This window comes from Cynocephalus volans, chromosome X (genome assembly GCF_027409185.1).
Source record: "Cynocephalus volans isolate mCynVol1 chromosome X, mCynVol1.pri, whole genome shotgun sequence".
Lineage (NCBI taxonomy): Eukaryota > Metazoa > Chordata > Mammalia > Dermoptera > Cynocephalidae > Cynocephalus > Cynocephalus volans.
In genome coordinates, this window is record NC_084478.1 from 40,091,405 (window position 1) to 40,111,021 (window position 19,617).

Here is a 19,617-nt window from a genome sequence, read left to right on the forward strand (position 1 = left end):
ACATACAATTTTTACATTCATCAAGTCCGTATTCTTTTCTTGAAATTCTTCCTCGTCTCCCCACATAAGTGTAAGGTATGGACCAATGTGTTGTGTGAAATTATCCTGGGTGGGAATGGCTAGAAGCAGAGCTTGTGACAATGATTAAGGTGCATGTTGTTTGTTGAGGGAGCACTCTCAGGAGTAAGGAAATTATGGAAGCAGGATAGAGTAGGGGGGAAAAGATAAGCAATGTGGATTCAGCTGAAGATGTAGTTCAGTTTGACCCCATGGGGACCTCTGCAGCATGAATTGAACCACAGAGTTGATCCTGCCTTGAGGCAAGAGGACTGGACTTTTGAACACTCTTCCTTTATGCCATCAGTCAGTCATTTGGATGTAGGGTGCCCTTAAATAGGGGGCATCTGAGAGCCACTAGCAGTAATAAATGGAGACCATATGCATCTGTGGTAAAAGAGGATGCAGGCAGATGTACAGTATCCAGTGCAAGAGTTAAAACTCCAAGTGAATAAAATTTAGGTAGACTTAAAATGTGCTTTCCAAAAAGTCATATCTACAATAACCTTGAAAAGGTCATTTGAACCCCTTGACCATTCTATCCCTATTTTTCACCCTCCCCTACCCCCAGTCTCTGGTAACCACTATTCTACTCTCTGTCCCTATATTAACTTTTAATTTTTTTTTAGATTCCACATATGAGTGAGATCATGTGGTATTTTTCTTCCTGTGCCTGACTTACTTAACTTAGAAAAATGACCTCTGAGTCTATCCATGTTGCTGCAAATGACAGGATTTCAGTCTTTTTTAAGAATGAATAGTATTTCACTGTGTATGTATACAACATTTTCTTTATCCATCTACCCTTGTTGGACACTTAGGTTGATTCCACGTCTTGGCTATTGTAAATTGTGCTGCAATAAACATGGGAGTAAACTTAGAATTAGATAGGAGGAATAAATTCTTGTGTTCTGTTGCACCGTAGGGTGACTATGGTTAACAATTAAATTAGGTATATTACATAAAAACTAGAGGAGAGGCTTTTGAATATTTTCACCACAAAGAAGTGATAAATGCATGAGATGCTGGATGGATACACTAACTACCATGACCCAATTATTATACAATCTATATATGTATCGAAACATCAGATTGTACCCCCTAATTACGTATGATTACAATGTGTCAATTAAAATAAATGAATAAATAATCTTTTTTAAAAAGGTAATTTGAAATATGTTTTTAAATAAGTAAATCTTTGAAAGTAATAAATATATTTGCTAGAACTGAGATCTTCAACCTTCTATCATCTTTGAAAAGTAAGAGGAAAATCTGTCAGAAAGAAGTGACTTTTCCAGTAACTAACCATTGCTTGTTAATCAATGTTTTTGATTAGATACTTGGTAAAATCTTTTTGTCATGTTACATCCGTTGGGATAACATGAGGATCTTATAAATATGAATGCATGTGAACATTTCAGAAGGCCACTTGGAATGGGACTACTGCCAGAAAACATATTCTCTCTAGTCTCTAACGTTTCATGGTAGATTCACTAGCATTTTAGATGAATCCTTCAATAAACATGCATTATGGGAATGGAAAACACAATTCAGCCCTTCATACTTATGATCTTCTATCCAAGGAATAATAATAGCTACCACTACTTGCTAATCCTGCCAACCTGCAAGGCAGGCATCTATTACCTAATCCTCACTCAAAGTCATATAGCTAGCCAGTGGTAGAGTTGAATGTTTTTAAGAAAGGGCTCTATAGGCCCTGTTAAAGAGTTGTATTTTTTTTCTTTAGCCCAAGTTGTTTCAACAAACCTAGAACCTACAAACCTAGAAGAAAGACTCAACCATTTCCAAATTATTAATGCTTGGGTTTTACAACATATGCCCTTTATGCTCTCAGGAGAAGTTGGGGAAGTGAGGGAGGAAAATGAAAACATAGTACAGTGAGAGTTATTCTTTTACTGTGCTCAAACCAGATCTCACTTTCAGTCTGTTCTCTCTGAAAGATAAGGAGAGGAAAAAACCAGGACTTGAAGAAAGTTTGTGTGATCTCGAAACTCCACAGGCTCCTCTCAGCAGCCCACTCTGAAGACAGTGGGGCAGCTCTGGCAAAGAAGGTAGAGAGATTAATTTATAGACCAAGGAGAGTCAAATTAAAAAGAACACCTAGAATTCTATTCCGCTTTCTGTTTCCTTGAAGCAAAGTTGGCTTAACCTTTTCTTGAAGTGAAAGCTGTGTGAAATGAGAATATTTCCTCCAAACAACTTAAGGCAACTTCCAACAACGTTTTAACAGAAAAAAAAGCTACCAAGACATGGTTGCTTAGAGTAACTCTGTATTTTTGTGAGCTGGTAACAAAATAGAACTTTGACTTTATCTTATGTATTTTGGGAAAAGAAGCAAAGGGCATTATGGGATTGTCAGTGAAGAAAAGAGAACTGGCAGCGTCTGAAATTTTCCCATCATTCTGCTATGACCTTGAGATTCCAAACCAAACCCAGCTGACTTCAAAGCAGTGCACTTTCCAACTTGCCATGGCGATTTCTTACAACTCTCCTTAGGCTAGGGCCAGGTGAGGCATCCCTGGAAGTGATCCTTTGCAGGGCATCAGCAAGATAGGTCTGGATATATGTGGACCAGTGAACCACCAAGTGGGATGAAACCAGAACACAACAAGCAGCATCAGCTTCAGGGTCACCTTTTCTCTAGATGGACATTAGTGAGTCTTCTTATATGTATATTTCTGTAGTGCTTATGAATTCATGTTTTAGAACTTAATACATGGCTATAACTTTTCCCCCTTTTTTTCCAATGTACTAGATCAGGCATCCTACCAAAAGCAGGTGTCATGTTCTGTTCGGTTTTGTATGTTGAGCTCAATAAATTCACTCATTCATTCTAAAACTGTTTATTGAGTGCCCACTGTGTGACAGGTATTGTTTTAGGCACTGTGGATATAACAACAATGAATTAAGCAGACCAAAGTTCTTGTCCTTAAGTTGCCTACAATTTAGTCAGGGAAACTATATATTGTATATTCTTTATAGATCAGTAGTGAGGTCTAAAAATCAGGCTAGGAAAAGAGACTTGAGTGTTTGGGGAAGGGGTGAAATTTTAAACAGGATGAGGGCAAGCCTCATAAAGAAGATAGCATTTGATCAAAGACTTAAGAAAATGAGGGAAGTAGTCTGTAGATATGTGGAGGAAGAGAAGTCTGAGAAGGAAGGAAAAAATAAATGCCTGGAGGTAGGAACATACCCAGTGTGTTGAAAGAACAAGAAGGAGGCTTTCTTAGGGCACACAATGGGGAGAGTAATAGGAGTAAGTTCAGAAAAAAAGGACAGGGTGGGGCCAGTTAGCTCAGTTGGTTAGAGCACAGGCTTATAACACCAAGGTCACAGGTTCAGATCCCCACACCATCCAGACATCAAATAAAATAAAATAAAATAAAATAAAAGTACACGGAGAAGCCAGAGATTGGGTTGTAGTAAAGGGTGAAACCCTGAGGGATCAAGGCTGAGCTGTGTGTCCCATCAAGCAGACAAGTAGAATGGCAGCCACAGTTGATGAAATTGAGATAAGACTCATTCGTCCTGAAAGTCTTGTATAACTCCTACTGTCACTGACATATCTAATATCTGACTTCTTAGGGCAACGTCAACCCGCATTAGAGAATATGGCCTATTCGCATATACAAGGGTGCTTCAAAAAGTTCGTGGAAAAATAGAATTAAAAGGTAATAAGATCTTTCCATGAACTTTTTGAAATACCGGCATAGCAATGAACCAGGAGAGGAAAACAGTGATAAGATGCATCCCACCCATCTCTCCAGCGCCTACAACAGGGCCCCTCTATCCTGGCATGCTGTAGGATGGAGTACAGAGTCCATTTGGGCACTTTAAACATATTTGTTGATGGTATGCTGAGTCCTCTTTTCTTTAAATCTCTGTTGAGTATTTGGCCAACTTACAGCATGAAGCCCTTCTAAGTAAACATTCAAAAGACTTGATAAGCTACCCGAAATGTTCATGGATCAGCAAAAATGAAAAGAAGCTGCAGAGCCATAATGGATACCCCCCTCCATCACCACCACCACCACCTCTAGGAAACCTCACGTCAGAGGAAGCTCAGTAAGTTATAAGATGAAGCCTGTTTTAAGCCATAATTTATGTCTAATTTCACTCAAGTTACAAGGGTAGTATCTTTGGTATAGTTGAAAATGTTTATTACAACAGAAACTTCAGTATCCCTTATGAACATAACAAGGAGATAAACATAACACGAAACAACTTTACTATTAGATTGTATGAAGTTTGAAGAATATCAACACAAAGTTTTACTGAAAAACAGATCAGCCTATGGAATTAAAATCATTTTTAGAATAATAACACTTAAAAGGATTCCATAATTGCAATGCGTATTCAATTTTTTTAACCACTGTTTTAAATCCAACTTTTTATTTTTCAGAATGAGCATCTTAGTTTTTATAGATTATGTTGATTAATTTATGTTAATATTTTTGTTTAATTTGTAAATTTCCTGTTACTATCTTTTTGCCCACTTTTTATTGGTATGATTATTTTTTATTGTATATATTTAAGGTGTACAACATGATATTTTGGTGTACATTATGAAATGATTACTATAGTCAAGCATATTCACACCTATTGCCTCACATAGTTACCTTTTTTGTGTGTGGCATGCTCATTCTTACCTTTTTGATTATATCAGCAATTCATTACAAACTTTTTTGATGTGTCTTTTGCCTTAAAACTTTATGTTAAAAATTAAAGACATATCTTTTTAAGATAAATTCTGCCTCTGAATATCTGTTTAAAAAGATCATTTTTACCCCAATAAGAGAAAAATAACCATCTATATTTTCTTTTAAAATTAGCTTTCATATGTGTGAATTTTTGCAGCCAAATTATCTCTTCTTTTCTTTTTTTCTCAAATAGGTAACACATTTTCTTCAACCCATTTTTGAGTGATAAATCCATTCCCCAATGATTTAAGATGCTATCTGTGGTGTGTAATAATTTCTTTTATATGCTTGGCATATTTCTAGACTTTCTCCTGTTTTTAACATCTCTGTTCTTACATCAACACCATGTCAGGAACATTCTTTTCATTGTTGTGACCTTGATTTACATTTTGATATCTGCTGCTTCTAGCCTATCCAAACTTTCTTGGCTATTCTTGCACATTTAATTCTTCCAGACTATTTTGGCAGGAGTTTAAAAATGCCATTGGGATTTTTGTTGGGATTACATTAAAATATTTTAATTAATTTAGGAACAGTTGGCAGTTTTACAATATTAACTTTCCATCCAGAACATATGTTTTCTCTATTTTTCCAAATTTTTAAATTTTTCTCACTGTAAATTGTTATAGTTTTCTTAATGTAGCTCTTTCACATTTCTTATTAAGTCTATTCTTATTCATTCCATAACTTTGTTGCTATTGTAAGCAGAACTTTTAAAATCACATTTCTAACTTTTATTCCTGGATATATAAAGAAGCTATAGCTTTATGAACACAGTATTTATTTTAAAATTCTCATCAGACTGGATGGAATGAGAATCTCACTAATTTCAATATAGCTATAGATAGAATATCAGCACACTTGTACATTCCCAAGGATTTTTTAAAAACAATATTTCCTTTAATAATAAGTTATTTCTGAGAACTTTATATATAATTCAACACTTTTTTGTGTGTAAGTGATTTACTTGACTTCCCATCTGTGGCTGATGGAACAAAGGAAAAGTAAAAAGCCATGTGATTAATGCTAATATTGACCAAAAGTTTTTAGAAAATTAAACTGCTTCCAAATGAGATAATTCATATTGTCCAGATAATTTAGCTACCAATAAGAAGGAAGTAATAAATACACTTCATTGTCATTTTGTTGATATGAGGAGTCTTCAAAATGTTCACAGAAAGATGCGTGTTATCTTTTAATTCCATTTTTCCACAAACTCTTTGAAGTACCTTCGCATTTCAAGTTTTCTGAACTAATCAAGTAGTGTATACTATGAATTAATATGAAGATATTGGTATGCTTGATTGACACCGTCCCTGGCGTTGGCATAGGGGTTACAAATCAAACACAGTTCCTTGTGTTCCCAATCCTCTTCATTGTCCCCTTGCTCAAATTTTCTCCCTGACAGATGCCTGAGAGCCACTGACCACTCCCCTCAGGAAATCTCTGTAGCTATATACGCACCAGCCATTGACAGAAATGAATTATAAGCTATTCTTCTAGCCCTCTAATTAGACCTTTCAGTCTAATGGCAGGAGATGAAATTGAGGGAAATTGTATTTATCCAGATGACCAGACTTGAGAATCATTACAAAGCAATGCATTGACAAGCCAGCACATTCCTGGGAGTAGAACTAAACCTTTCTCTGCCTAGGTTAGAGTAGCAGATGTTGATAAGAATATCCCATCTACCTGCTTCACATGCTTGTCCACTTGTTTTAGAGTAGAAAGTGCAGATAAATATGCCATGAGGCAGTCTGTGTAGTATTTAATTATTTAGATTCTAGAGACAGACCTGGGTTCGAATCCTGACTCTACCACTTATTAACAGCTCACCAAAGAAACAAATTTAATTCCTTAAGACTCCACTTCTTGTCAGAAAAATTAAAATAAGTATAGAACCTACTGAACATGTTTGTTTTGATGTTAAGTAAAATTATGTATGTACAGGGTTTATCTTAACACCTTATACATAGTAACCATGACATAACATTGTATATTGCTATTATCTTTGCTAATTCCCGAATTGTTTTAAAGTATAAAATAGCCTTACTCATTTTTTTAAAGAATACAGAGTATTATTCAGAGAGTAGTGGAAATTCTCAAGAACTATTTTTCCTGGAAATTAATTTTGAAAAGAAGTTTGATGAATATTTTGCATTTAGAGTGGGGAAGATACTTGTCAGTTGTACAGGTTATGTGTATAGTAGAGACATAATTCATTCCTGTGGTATAAGAAGGGTTGAAAAGATGTTGTTCCTTTTTTGTAATCTTAAACTGATCTGGTCTCCTTCAGGAGTCCCCATCCACTGTGTAATAGACAGAAAATAAATTCCCATTCTTACTTAAGCTTATCATTTAGGGTAGAGTCTCTCGTAAATGAGAACGCTCAGTCGCCTACTCAGCCTCTTTTTTTGCTACTGCTTGTTGCAAATCAGATGTTGCTCAGATATACGGAGTAAGAGGGAAGCTTCCCAAGCCCTCATGGTTGCAAGAAAAAATTTGTGCTCTTGTACATCATGTTCCTTGATTTCTTGGAAAATATTCCTTGTTCTCTAGTTGTTGATGAACTTGTCAGCTGGTAGAACACATGATCAGTCTCCTAACTTGATCAGTTCCCAGCATCACTTTCTGGTTCACTTGGATTCCTCTTAAATTGGAATAGCTACAGACTCCCAGTCTTTGCTATGCTTTCCATGCAGCTTTCTGGTCACTGGTCCATTTTCAGCCTCCTCTTTTGGGCCAACTAGTTCTGCCACTGCAGGTCTGCAAGCCTCTTGACAGTATCCAGCTAGAATTAATTGTTCCTACAGATACGTGTGTGTGTGTGTGTGTGTGTGTGTGTGTGTGTGTGTGTGTGTGTGTGCATGAGTGTGTATATTCAGCTATACTCATATTATTAGATTTTCCCACAAAATTTATATGGTAAATTTTGTTCTACTGTGGCTGGAATAGATTGTGAAATGTTTCAAAGCAGAAATTATATCTCATTCATTTTTTACTTCCAAGACCTCACCTGATGCCTGGAACAAATATAAGCAATCAATATGTATTCTCTTCATGACTAAGAAAAATTCTTCATTCTCACTGATGGAGGGTTTGTGACCATTAAACACACACACAGTATTGGTGTGAATGCACAAAATATTGACACAAGCATAAATAGGAAAAAAAACAAAACTCATTGAGGAACATTTTAGGTTAATAATACATTTTGGAAGGGTTTCCTGGATACCTTTTGATTCAGAATCTGAATTTATAATGTAAAATTGATATTTGTACTCAATGAGTTCCTCTAGTCTGCAGAATTCTTCTAGTGATTCTGGATCAAAACTCAAAGGACATAGTGAGACGAGCACAGTCTCCTCTCTTTTTTTTCTCGTCATTTGTATGTAGTGTTGAACAATATAAATAAATGGTACTTTAAAAAGTATAAGAAAGGGATCAAGACCCTGCTTTCAAATATTTATATGGAGAGGCTTTAAATATTTCTTTTAGGTTTCCCTAAAAAAGAAAGAAAGAAAAACCTCCATTGAAAAGAGATTCTATGGGGAAAGAAACAACAACAAGGAATTCAGAGGTGGTTTGATGTTTTGAGGTTAAACTGAAATGATGCCTTCATTGCAATGAGTGTTTTTGACGTCTGTTGAAGGTGGTACACAGCCAGTGACAATGACTGCATTCTCTCTGGCTTTGAGTTCGCAGTGCTTTGCAGTGCTATGTTATTCAGAACTAAATAACTGTTGTCACTGCTCTATAATTTGGCCATGCGATATCTGGTTACCTTCAGACAAAAGAAAGTGTCTCATAATAATGGTGTGTTTTTTTTTTATGATTCTGCTCTTTGTTCCAGAAAAAAAAAAAGAAAGAAAAACATATTTAAGGATTTATCTCTGTTCACACTGAAGAAGAAAATAAGCTTAAAAAAATTTTACTCCTCCCTCCCTATAGCAATTCTTGTCTGGATTTCCATCAGGGGGAAATGTTACTTTCTGCATATTCTGTGTATGAAATAGACAGTGCCAGATGCTTCAAATGGTCATAATTGTGAAGGATATTAACAAAAAAGAGGAATCTTCCTACCGCGTTTCATTTCAATGTGGAGGGAAAAAGCCCTTTGGGTAAATTGGCACTTGGAGGATTTAGCAAAAGTGAATTAACTATGACAGAGTCCCATAAAATATCCATTTGATGATCTTGCAAGTCTTATTCCCGGTTACCGGGGTTACTACGCTGCTTTCAGATGCCATGGGGTCATTAAAATGTGAGACAGATTCTCTAGAAGAGAAAAAACAGATGAATCTTGCTTTACAGACAGTATGTCTTGCTAAATAGCATTTCCTTTGACCCACCACCATACCTTTCCCGTGGTGCTGTATTTCTCTTCCACACACTCATCTAGCAAAACAAAGAGCTGACTGTGAATTTCAGCTGCCAAAACCAAAGAACTGTTGGAAAGGCTCTGTAGAAGCAATTAGCAAGTGTGCTCTCAAAAACGGAATATATAGGTGCTGTTATTTATTTATTAATTAGTATTAAACGCTAACCTCAATTATGTCATAGGAATACAGAAAGCATAAATGAAGGCAGAAGCATGTGGTAACTACATTTAGAAGAAAAATATGAGTCCACTATCTTTTATACAGAAAATCCAAAATCAAAGATAGCTCTGGAAAAATTAAATGTCTATGATGACTCATTCAACCCAACTTGGATGGATTTGGTGACTGAAACTTAACTGACCTACAGTATCTTTATTTATCTCTCTTGATATGACTGTTCATATGCTTTACTGCAGAAATATTAATGTGTTTGATCACAAGGCTTAAGTAGCCCCCACTGAGGGTGCTATAGGATATGTATAGTGTTACTTTTATAAATCTGACAAATTCTGAATTTTGGAACAGAACATTTTGAATATTTGAACAGACACATTTCTAACTACTAAGTGAGGTATTGTGCCAACTGGTTTACAAACTTTATTTCACTGATACCTTGCAACCTCCCTCAGAGATAGACATTGCTGTAACCTCTAGTTTATAGATGAAGAAACTAAGGATTGGAGAGGTGAACTACGTTGCTCAGGGTCACTCTTATGTTATGCATTGTTGCATAATAATGGAATGCAGTGGCTTAAAATGATGCATTATTTTTAATACAAACATTTCTGTGGGTTTGCTCAGCTCAGCTGAGTGGTTCTCGTATATGGCTGCTGTCAGAGAGGAGCTGGGGTTGGAATCATCTGTAGGTATATTGGTTCACTGGGGGCTGGTCAAGCATCTCTCTCCATGTAGCCTCTCTGCATGGCTATATAACTCTGTTCAGCATGGCAGCTTCAGCATAGGCAGACCTCTTACATGGTGGATGGCATTCCCTAGAATAGAGCAAGTGTTCTGAGAGACAGTCTATTGAATACTGGGCTCAGCAACTGGCTCAGTGTCACCTGTCTTTTCTTCTATGGGCGGAAACACTCAGAGAGATCACCCAGAGGAGATATAAACTACAAATTCTCCATATAGGAATGGAGGCTGCTCAGCTTGTGAGGTAACCTCTACAACTTGAATTTAGGTCTATGTCATGAAGAAGTCCATTCACGAGGCAGTAAAACCTGCCTCTCACCCATTACTCCCTCTGCATGCCACCCCCACTTGGTGGTGATATTCTGTTGCTTAGTATTTCATTTTTTTCCAGTCGTTTTCCTATAATCTCATACCTCTGCTAGACTATCCTGTAAGAAGGATATTCTGAAGATGTCCAAATCGAGACCTGTGTCATATTTGAGGGGATAGGCAGGGTCAATTCTCTCTCCTCTCCTCATCTTAGTCTGACTTCAGTGATCCTGACTTCATCCCCATTTTTAAAATCCCCATCTTGATAGGAGAGATCTGGGAAATAACAAACAAGGAGAGACTCAAAGAAGGATTAATGTGAGGACGAGGATAGGAAGAAGAAGGAGAGGCATTCTGGAGCATTCCAACTATGGTAAGCTCCATACCTCCCTCCACCTCCCTTCTCCCCCAAAACTCTAATACATTCCTCCTACTAAGATATAATACATCTCATATTTCTTTTTGTGAATATTTGCCCCAGCGTCCAGCACAGTGACTGGCCATGTAATAGTTCTTATTTCTGTGGCAGAAATGCAAACACAAAGCTCCATAGGCTGATGGAGAGGTTCCCCAGACAGCTCACCTATGACCTGCCTCTAAGTCTGCCCTCTATCCAACCAGAAAGTGGAAAAAAAAAAATAGCTGGGTCATGCTTATTCGCTGACAAGGTTTTAGCTTTGGCTGTAATGAGACCTTGAGCTGGTTTTTCCTTTGTGAGTTAAGCTGTGGGGTCTGAGACAAAAAGAGAGAGCCTTGAGAATTGAGGCTTCGTACTGATTTGTGGAAGAATAATCGCAGTGCTGTTCAAAAGGAGAGTTGATGCACTTGATGTCTCTTTAAGGAGAATCAAAGCTTCACTGGGATTTAGTTAACTGGCATTCAGGATTTTGAACCCTATCCCCATTTGGCCAAACCTATAGCATATGTCAAAATGACATGGTTCTTTCAGGGGCTTTTGGGAGTGAGACCAACGGCAGGCAGCTGTGCTGATACAAATCAGCTGAGCAGTAGCACCGCATTAGCCAGCCTTCCTCAGAGACATTCGGTATTTGTCTTCCCTTTCCTTTCTCTTTCAACCTTACCTCCTGGATGCTGAACATACAAGCAGCCCTCCTGCCCTGTCTTCCCCTACTCTCCCAATAACTAAGCAACTGGCTTCTTGTTTCTTAAACAGATTCCACAATTTTCTGACCTCTCCCGGATTCTCTTATCAGAGAACTATTGATGGCTCCTTCCTATAAAAATAAATATTACTACCTAGGATATTGCTGAATACCAATTTGTTAGCACAGAGTGCAGACATCACATGCAGCTTTTTAGGGCTTAACCTTCCTGTTTGAGTGAAGATGCTGTAGTGGCCAAGAACATTTTCTGAGAGAGAATAATGGTCCTCAGAGCCAAGAAAGTAGTTAAGGCAAATAGTCATGGTTGTTATGCTTCAAACACCAGGTGAGAACTTGTTGCCTTCCCATGGTAAGATTGTTATACTTCAATGTGGGAGGGACTTTGAGATCTCCTCATTCAATTGCCTGTTAGGAAACTGGGGCCCAGATAGGTCATTGCCATATATCTGCAATGACACAGTGAGGTTATAACCTAACCCTCCTAATTCCTCTTGGTTCCATGACCTTTCTGCAGATCAGAATTTGTTTCTTTGTCCATCACCATATCCTGAGTATTTTGCTCTGTCCGACACTTACACACCACTGTGAGTTATACTTCTGTCACCTCAAAGCTATTTTCAATTATCTAGGACTCCTTTAAAGGGTGGGCACATTAGTCAAGAGAACTTCTCCTTGATCTCAGTTCATTTGCTACCAACATGTACATTCCTGCTCGCTGTCCTTACTGAGCAGTTGAGCCCCATGTTGCCAGGGAAACTGGTACATCTTTTGGCCAACAGATAAAAGGGAAGGGATTAAGGTGGGGTCTGCTGATCATCATATAGCCTTGCCTTTAATCTCACCATGCCTGGCTGATAACAGAGATTTGACGTCTCAGCAAAGATGATAACTATAGCAAATAGTGTATTGTACTGCCCACTCTAAACTAGCTCATTAGGAGACCCATCCAATGTGGAAGGGTGTCTAAGTACAGCGTAGCCCCCTGCAGAATCTATGCCAGAATCTCACAGTTAGTGCATGTTTCAAAAGCATCTGATGTGGAGTCCTTTTCCTCACCTGCTCAGGGCCTGAGAGACCGTCAGACTCAGTTGTCTCCCTGGCAGTCTTAGTGAGGAAGCCCCCAGGAAGCAAAAACAATGCAGGTAGAAAGAGTGATACCCTTGCCTTGGACCTTTCTGTTCTATCTAATAAATTTGCCTTTCTCAGGAAAAGAGGTTGGAGGTAGTATTTTGGTTTTGGCAACTGGGATCTGTGATCGGGGAGCTGGTTATGTACTCTGATAGCAAAATTAGGATTTTATCCCCCAGTTGGGAGCGGAAAGCAAGTCTGTCTTCCAGTCTTTAGCATGCTTGAGAAACATTAAGCTGAACATCAGAGCTTGATTTTCTTGCAACTGCAACCCATTTAGAGAGCAAAGGCTGGGAAAAGAGCCTGGGCAATTTTAGAAGGGAACTTCCTCAGTGGGTCTTAAAACAGAACTTAGAAACACTGGAACTGGGACAAAAATTCCTTTTGTCCAGCAAAGCAACCCTATGCTTCTAGTCAGTAGAGGCTCCTTTCCTTCCTTCAGCCAGCTAATGGACCACAAAAAGCAGGTATATATGGTACTGACTCTTGAGGCCAGGGAATTTTGTTTTCTTTACTCTTCTAAATTTGAGTTGCATATGCTTCAAAAAATTGGATATTTACTATCCTCAAAATGATTGGTAAACTTAGACAGTTAAGGAATAGGAAATGGCCTAAGTAGGCTTACATAGCAAATTCCACTAATGGAGCGATACTGTGTGGTGGAAAGGCAGAGGAGGCATGAGTCTTCCTTGGAAGTAATATATGAGAAGATTTTGTTAATTGTCTGTCATTGCTTTTCCTCCTGCTTTCCCCCCTCCACTTGTTACTGTTATGATAGCTAGAGCCAGGCAATATGGGAAAAAGTAATTTATCTGGTCATAACTTTACTCATTTTCAGTCTTTATCTCAAACTTTGCTAGTGGTATAAAAGTCAAGATCCATGTGTGGCTTCAGGCCCTTTATTATGTGACCTCAATCTTCTTCTCAAGCATCAATTCATGGCATCTCTTTCCAGTCCACCCCTTCTATGCACTAACTCTACCAAACTAATTGAAATATTGTATGGACTTCTAAAAACTGGCATGTGCACTTTCTTTCAGGGTAATGTACATCTCCTTTGCTCCTACCTGACAAACTGTGACTTGTCCTGTAAATTCTATCTGACTTGGTTCTTTCTCTACAAGGAACTTGTCAAGGACATTATCACATTTTTCTAATGCATCATCTTTATGAAAACACCTTAGAGAATATCTCCTTGGCTGATCTCAGGCCCAGAGCAGTTTTACTTCTCCCATATGATTGGTTTGTATTTCTCTTATCAATGCTCCATAGTGATACTCACCAGCTTTTCCCTTTCACAATGGTTGCCAGAACTTTCAGAGACAAATTTGTAGCCCATCTGTAACCAAGAGTATGAATTTTCCCAGCTCTATTCCTGGATATATTTCATAAGCTGAACTTATCTTTTTTCCCCTTTACTTTAAATTGGATATCTTGTCTTTATATATCATTTTATGGAACTCCTTTTTGGAACAATGTGGTCAGAGAAGGAAGGAAGGGAAGGGAAAGGAAGGGAATCCAAGCTCAAAAGCTGCTTTCTTTAGGATTCTGTCACTTGGAAGAATTAATCACTTTCCTCCTGAGCTCTTCTAGTACTTTGAAGAAGCCTCTATTATAGCTACTATAGGACTTATATCACTGCATGTCAATTCTTTATTTTTTTGGATTTTTTTTCTCCTACGTAGTCTTTAAAAACAAAGACTACCTCTTGAATTTCTTGATATTTCCAGCTCTAGCTCATTCCTAGCTTAAGTAACTGCTCAATATACGTTTATTAAGTGGACAGTAGCTAAAAAGTAGCTCCAGAGATTTAAAGCAATAACATAAATCGGTTTAACTAATTGGAGTTCTGTTCAAGATTTATACTCATTCTCTGAATCAGACTTTTGACCTTCAGAACTTTATATGTGACTAGTCAGAGTCATACTTTCATTGTACATGTCTCCAACTGACTTTCAGCAAATAACCCGCAGCTTTATTTAATACAAATCAGATCTTATTAAATATAATTAAAAATCTCTCCATGAAATAGGATAAGATCCCATTGGGGCACCACAAAACACAATTATACCTTCATGGCATATGCTCTTTTTAAGCAAATCCATTCATGGATATTAAAGTCTGACAATCCTTTCTCAAAGTTGGTATCATCCTATAAATGACACCATACACCAAGAGAGAATTAAGAAGTTATTGTATTATCTCTATCCTGGATTATTTCTCTAAGCAGAATCATCAACATTGATACATACGAAGGATTTATCTGAGTTTAATGCAAATCAGTTACATCAGTATAACAGTTAATTATATTCATTCTCTTTAATAGAGGATGAAATTCTACAATGTGTATTTAGTAAAAACATCCCAGTGAGCACAAAGCAGGTTCAAACTTCCTTTCTGTGCCACTTGAAACAGGTTTGACCGCTAGAAGCTTTGTTCATTTAGGTCCTCCAGGTCATTGCCAGGGCAATTGCCTGAAATGTCATTTGAAACATTAGAAAAGAAATAAAATAGTCCAAAGAAATTATTATCAATTCTGATTTTCTCCCTGTTATTTGGAGAAGTAATAGGCACAGTAAGAAAGAAGAGAATGTTGTTAGTTGGAAAATGGAGAATCTTACACATTTTTCAAGTTGGAAGAACAGGTGATTTAACCTTTAACACAGATTGGTGCTACATACGCATACATTCACACACATAAGTACATGCACTTGTGGGTCAAAGGTGCCTCTGGTTAAATTATAATATCACAGTAGTCATCAGTCATGACCAGACACCAGGGCAGAGTGCAGTATGGAATGACCCACTAAGTGTGCTCCAGCTCCCCAGCTTCCTGAAACCTTGCAGTGTTTCAGCAAAGAAGAGGAAAAGGAATCAGCATCTGAAGCAGATAGTATCTGGAAATTCACTTCCTAATCTGATCAATAACTGAAGTTTATTTCCAAAGATACATAGTTTCCTTAATAAGGCATCTCATCAATGACAACCATTTGGAAACATCTCCTTTCCAATTTGTGTTCAGTATTCTCAAAATAACAGTGGTTTCAGCCAGATATGGGCAAGTCACCTTTATTTCCTTTATCCCTTGGTTTCAGCAACATGAAAAACTGAAGGTCTGGACAGAGAAAATTATAATGTAAGAAGGGGGAACGTAAGGTTGTATGAGAAATGTGGCCTGCCCTCCACCCCTGGATTCCCAGGGGAAAGTCCCTATCTTGAAACTTTCACAAGGAGCCTGCTCTGGATTGCATCCTTATTTTCTTTTCTTGCTCCGCCTTCCTTATGGTTGCATTGTTCTTCTAAAGTAAATATTTTTTCTAAGACATCTGTATTGATTTTCTATTGCTGTTTTAACAAATTACCACAAACTTTGTAACTTAAAACAATTCCAATTTATTATTTCACAGTTGCAAAGGTCAGAAATCTGAAATAGAACTTCCTAGGCTAAAGTCAAGATGTTGGCAGGGCTGCATTCCTTTCTGTAGGCTCTAGGGGAGAACCGGTTTTCTTAACTTTTGCAGTTAGAGGCTGCCCACATTCCTTGGCCAGCAGCCTTTTCTTCCATCTTCAAAACCAGCAATGGCTACTTGGGTCTTTCACATGCCGCATCCCTCTGACACTGACCCTTCTGCCTCTTTCTCTCCCATAAGGACCTCTATAATTACACTGGGCCCACCCAGATAATCCAGGATAATCTCCCTATTTTAAGGTCAGCCGATTAGCAATCTCAATGCCATCTGCTACCTTAATTACCCCTTGCCATGTAACATAACATACTCCCAGGATCTGGGGATTAGAATGTGGACATCTCTGGGGGAGGGGAGCGGCTATGATTTTACCTACCACAGCATGTTTCTGGAAGGCTCAGCTTCTACTCAAAGGAACTGGTATCAATCTAGGGACTGCATATCTGCTCTCATTCATGAATTTCTTCAATTAAAGTCCTTCCATCATTTAGTCTGGAGTGAGAGTATGCAGTGTGGCATTTCAGGAGGCTAAGAGTTGGCTGCCATCCCAAGCTCTGCAGAGGCAGGGTGAATGGGGGACTCTAGGTTTGGGATCTTTGTCTCCTCTAGCCTAAGAATCAAACAAGGGATCTCATTTATAGAAGTTCCACCAACATGTCTTCAATTTCTTGGCATTTTTTGGTGAGAACCATTTGTCAGTTTGTTGGAACCATTGCCAGTTACATATTTCCCCCTAATGTAAAATTAGTTTTTTGAGGGCTGGCCAGTTAACTCAGTTGGTTAGAGTGTGGTCCTGATAACACCAAGGTCCAGGATTCCATCCCTGTACTGGCCAGCTGCCAAAAGTAAAAGAAATAGTTCTTAGAAAAAGAGACAGCAAACAGATGGCCATCGGGCCAGATGCATTGTTAAAATAATGATAATAATAATAAGATAAGGCCACAAGGATATAACAGATGGTGTAGGGCTAGATCTGGCCATAAGATTAAATTGGTATGTATGTGGCAACTGTGCTACAAAACCAGTCTGCTAAAGCACAAGGAGAAGAGAAACCTATGGGAACACCGACACTGTCCACAAAGAATCAGATTCTAAAGTGAAGAGTGTACATTCACAAGGGTACCCAAGGTGATCCACTGGGATGTGGGGAAAAATGTAAGCATTTCTATGCTTATATCTCTATTTTAAATAAGAACTCAAGCTTTACCAATATTTAAGATACAGTTTGATAGTGCCATGCTCATTTCCTTTGAACTTCGGCCACGTGAAATCACTAAATGAACTGATTATTATATTATCTAGTTTGAACTAAATTAACCCTCACAAAATGGACAAGTGGTTTAAAAATAGGCAAGTGTCTTATAGATTCCCATACGCAACTATATAGGAAGATAATACTAATAAGATAAGCAAGCGTAAACATCCAGCAAGTCGAAGATTTGATATTTCTCGAACCTCTAGCACAGTCTCTTTAGTCACAAAACATACCCAATCTGATCAGATCAGACACATTCAATTTTGAGCACAAAAATATTTTTTGTATTTTAAATTAATACAATAAAAATAAAGTCATGTTATATTAATACTTATTTTATCTTTAGCTCTGTTTACATTTTGATTTAATGCATGTTTTATGTCGTTTGTCCACGCTTACACTTTATATTCTGAGGGGTACACGCCTATTCTGAAGGTATGTATTCCCATTTGTTTTATGAATATGGGTGCATCATCAAAAGGGTTTGTAGACTGTTGCTCTGAAGGACACAGCTTTTGGAGGGAGGCAGAGAATTCCAAAGCAAAGTTTCAGCATGGAAAAACACTTAAAAAGGTCATTGAAAGATGTGTGTGTGAGAGAGCCCCAGTGTAGGTCACAGGACAAGCTACACTAAGTCACGAATTTGTTCAGATCTCGCATTGCCAGGAAGCTAAGTCCTATGCTGACCTTTGTCTAGTATTTCTATCTTATAATAGGGTCCACAACATATTTGATAAAGAAAATAAGCCATAAGGGTCTCAGTGAGATGCTTAAAAATTTAAATTTCCAGTTTATTTTCAATGCTTGGAAAATGAACTACTGAAAAGGTTACAGCAAAATAAGTCTTTTTCCTATGACTCAGAGCCATGAAACATCTCAGAAATACATTTATTTCAACATTAAAATATCAAATAATCAATTTTTATAAGAAGTAGATTTAATTAGCAACTTAGCTGCAGCTAGCATACAATGAGTTCATCTAATCAGCGAGTCTCCTTTCTGGACAGAGTGATCTTACATTCAGCTATTCTTTTATCGATTTTTTAAAAACGTGTAACAATATGCATTTTATAGCAAATGACTGGAGAATTTCTGCTACAAAATGCTTCATCCTATGAAGGCTGATTATTTTATGGACTAGGAAATTTAACTTCTGTTCCAACATAATACAGAAGCATCCTTCATAATGTTATCTTTAAGATCACAGAAGGTGAGAGATTTAAATTTCAAAGTGAATATTACCCATTTTCTGTTCATTTTTAGCCTACTTCCAGGCAACCCCTCTAATGCCCTCATCATTTGTTTAAAGTTTCTCTTTCTTCCAGGCTGCTTTGGGAATCAATTTCAGATCACAGAGGACAGAAAACACTTTTCCTTCCTCCCACTCCAAGCTCACCTTCGTAGACAAGATTTTTAATCTGCATTAAATAGATTTGCTGACCCAGGACTAATAACCTACCAAAAGCAGCAGCTTCTGTGGAGCTCAGCGGACCACAGAGAAGCCCCAAAATGCCTGATTAAAGGCATCAGGAAACCCTGAGATAATTCTAAATGATTCCACCCTACAGGGCAGAATGGTTCTACAAGCCATTCTTGTGAACCGTTGTCATTTTATTACCATTAACACTTTCCTCTAGCTCTCATTCCCAGTGCAGAGAATCATGGGAATTTGAACAAGGCTCCCTTGGAGAGTTGCTCCATTCTATGTGCTGAGACAAGAAAGATAAATTCTCCCCCCTGCATAGGATGCCCTGGCAGAAGTTCCCCCAGGTGTATCCTCCAGGAAGTGTCACATTAGTACTTGCTTTAAGAATAGTGTTTTGGATCACACCACAGAACAAAGGATTTGGTCAGACAGTCTAATGGGAATGACAACAGCCAACCTGAATATTGACAGGATTCTTCCACATTATCTCATTTCATCCTCACAGATCAGAGAAACCCAATTAGGTAATACATCCCTACTTCATAGATCAGGGAAGGAAATTTCTGAGAGGTTAATTGATGTGCTGAAGGGCACACAGTACAGCACCCGGCACAGTCCCACACCTGGCTTCATATTCCTTCTATATATGCTGTTCCTACTAAATGGATTATTAGGGAGGTATTGTTACTCTTATTCATTCTTACAAACTAATAGATAACAGACAGATTGTGCATTTAGGATGCTGAAATTTATTTAAATGTTATCATCATCTATAACTGAAAATGTTCAGAAGTTTTTGATAATTTTTGGAAAAAAGGCTTTTCATTATA

At 37.8% G+C, this 19,617-nt stretch overlaps 1 protein-coding gene across 1 annotated transcript in view; it reads left to right on the forward strand.

Annotated features, from left to right (window-relative positions):
- Positions 1-19,617, forward strand: part of IL1RAPL1 (interleukin 1 receptor accessory protein like 1) — a 633,102-nt gene that overhangs the window by 398,886 nt on the left and 214,599 nt on the right. The gene's annotated exons all lie outside the window — the stretch shown is intronic.